At 42.5% G+C, this 2,838-nt stretch overlaps 1 pseudogene; it reads left to right on the top strand.

Annotated features, from left to right (window-relative positions):
• The first annotated feature begins 199 nt into the window (after window positions 1-199).
• On the top strand, window positions 200-1,627 carry LOC107134960 (annotated as a pseudogene).
• The last annotated feature ends 1,211 nt before the right edge of the window (window positions 1,628-2,838 follow it).

Genomic DNA, 2,838 nt, shown 5'->3' on the forward strand with positions numbered 1-2,838 from the left:
CCTTGATGTCCTCTATAACCCATTGATCATTCAGTAACCTATTGTTCATTCTCCAAATGATGTATGCTTTTTCCTTCCTTCTTTTATCGTTGATTTTCAGTTTCATTCCATTATGATCAGATAAGATGCATGGTATTATCTCTACTCCTTTATATTGTCTAAGAGTTGCCCTGTGACATAATATATGATGTATACACAGCATCAGGTTTCAGAAAAAAAAAATTACAGCAGATTGTGCAGAGTGCACTAAGACACATACCAGACTCACATTTTGCAAGTGTATATGACAAGCCTGTGAATGCTACTTCATAAATTCACAGCAGCTCCCAGAGAACTCCAACAGCCAGGGCAAACATGGCAGATCAGAACCTGAAACAGAACCTGTTTCTTCAGTTCATGAGAACCATGAAAATAAAAGAATTCATTGACCACTCAGCCTAATCAAATTATTGCCTTTCTCATCTATCCATTACCAAAACCATAGTGTTGCTGACTTAGAAACCTTATGAAAGAAAGTGTCTAATGCACCAGACCACTAAAGAAATGTAGCTCTATTACAGAGCCAGAGGGTCCTAATGGACCAAATATTTAGAAAATTTGTATCAGAGCCCACAATAGCTGCAATGGAGACCATCTCTGTCCAATCATACCCATCTAAGTCATCAAACTCGATGACTCAGGAGGCTCCACATGAATTCTGAATCCATATTTATATATGGAGCCAGAGAAGGAGGTGGTCTCTTTAGTTTCTGAGTCACTGTCCCCAGAGAATGTGGGGAATGCCAGTTCAAAGAACACTGACATGGCCAGCATCTTCTCCTAGCCTTGATTATGTGCCTAAAGGAGTCCCAGGCAACAGCTCAAATCTCCAGAACAATGCAGAGGAACCAATTCCAGAGGCTCCCCATCTGCTTGCAGTCTATCTGGAGGAGAGCTCCCCATATCCACCTCTACACTACCCATGTGGGGAGTCTGAAGTGCTGGAGAAGATGCTGTGAACATGTGCCTACCTGAGACCACTGGGCAGGACTCCCTGGCTCCTGGAAGAAGTACAAAATTGCTTAAACCTGGCTCAGAGGGTGAAAACTGGAATGAGGGTGAAATTCAGTGTTCTTGCTTTACTCCTAGATTTATCTTTGGCAGGAGAGTTTGACCTCATGCAGAGAGTTATTTATAAGGTCGATGACCCAAGCCTGCCCAATGATGAAGGCATCACAACTCTCCACAATTCTGTGTGTGCAGGTCACACAGAAATCATTAAGTTCCTGGTACAGTTTGGTGTGAATATAAATGCTGCTGACAGTGATGCATGGACCCCATTGCATGTTACTACCTCATGTAACAACATCCACGTGTGTAAGTTTTTAGTATTCAGGAGTAGCTGTGTTTACCATGACCTACAGTGACATGCAGACTGATGCACATAAGCCTGAGGAGATAGAGGAAGACTACACATAGTGCTCTCAATTTCTGCATGGATTTCAGAAAAAAATGGCATAATAATATAAGAGTCACTTATGAACTTTGGTATTATGAGCTTTAGAATGATAATTTACTTCCCATGAAAATAGGAGTCTGTGTGACAGTCGTTCACAAGAAAAACCAAGATAAAATTCAGTGGTGGTGAACCACAGATCCTCCTAATCACCATCAGAATGCTCTCAGCTTATGAAAGGAATTTCATATCACCTAAGAACAAGCTTGCAAAATTGTTTGTCAATGTTCTCATTGTGTAATACACACTCCAGTTTTAAATTACTTCCTTCTTGATTCATAGCAAAAGTGTTAAGGTATCAAAAAGCCTTAATGAGAAACAATGTTTTTATGAGTTTTCACAGAGGATTAATTAACCATTCCTTGCTAATTACAAATGTACTGTAGAAATTATGTGGAAAATATTACTAAGGCACATGCAACATATTTGTCTTTAGCTTCATCTGCCACTATGCCGCAGTCTGGCTGGGCACAAATGCCGCAGTCTGGCTGGGCACACAATCACGAGCCACCACACAGCTTGTAGATTCAAACAGCAACTCTTTATTCCGGAACTCACACCAGCCGTCTACAATCACGTTCTGGGGAAATCCACGTTCTCTGCCCAAATCCACCTCCACTGGGCTTCTATCTCTCAAAAAATATACTCTGAATCCCGTGAGAACTCAAGGGGAACTCAGGCAGCAGGATACGCCCTATTCCCAGCAGGAATAATCTTAAACCTTAAACCTGGAACCTAAACTGGGAACGCCCTAAACACGATTATCTTAAACCGGGAACACCCTAATCCGCCTTGGTCCTTGAGCAAGGTCACCTACATTCAATGTCACTGCAACATGGGGTACGCTGGCAAGGAAATTGTCATACCTACTTGGCTAATGGCTCCCAGCATCTCCCCCCTTCTGATTAATTAAACAAGCAATGTGGCTTAAGGACCGTGCCTGGTAGGTTGTCCAATTCAACATACGGTTCTTACCCGTCATCGGAAAACTGACCTTTAGGCATCAGCCTCCTGTCTTAGGTTGATACCACTGCAATTGAATCATACCCGTCACTGACTACCGGTCCAGCATAAGCCATTGGCCCCCAAATTTTAGACCATCACTAGCAGAAGGGAGGAGGATACAGAAATGCCACGACACCAAGCCAATTGACGGCTCCTTGGGAAAAATTGGGAAAAAATCACTGGTGACACCATCAGCAAAGATATGTCAGCACTACCACAATTAACATGGGGTGTGCTGGCAAGGAAATAAAAATTGCATCACTAGTGACACCATCAGCAAAGATATGCCAGCATTACCACAATTCGCTGCACCAAACGATAGTTACATAGTTCAGGCA

The sequence above is a fragment of the Marmota marmota genome, unplaced genomic scaffold, assembly GCF_001458135.2.
Source record: "Marmota marmota marmota unplaced genomic scaffold, marMar, whole genome shotgun sequence".
NCBI lineage: Eukaryota > Metazoa > Chordata > Mammalia > Rodentia > Sciuridae > Marmota > Marmota marmota.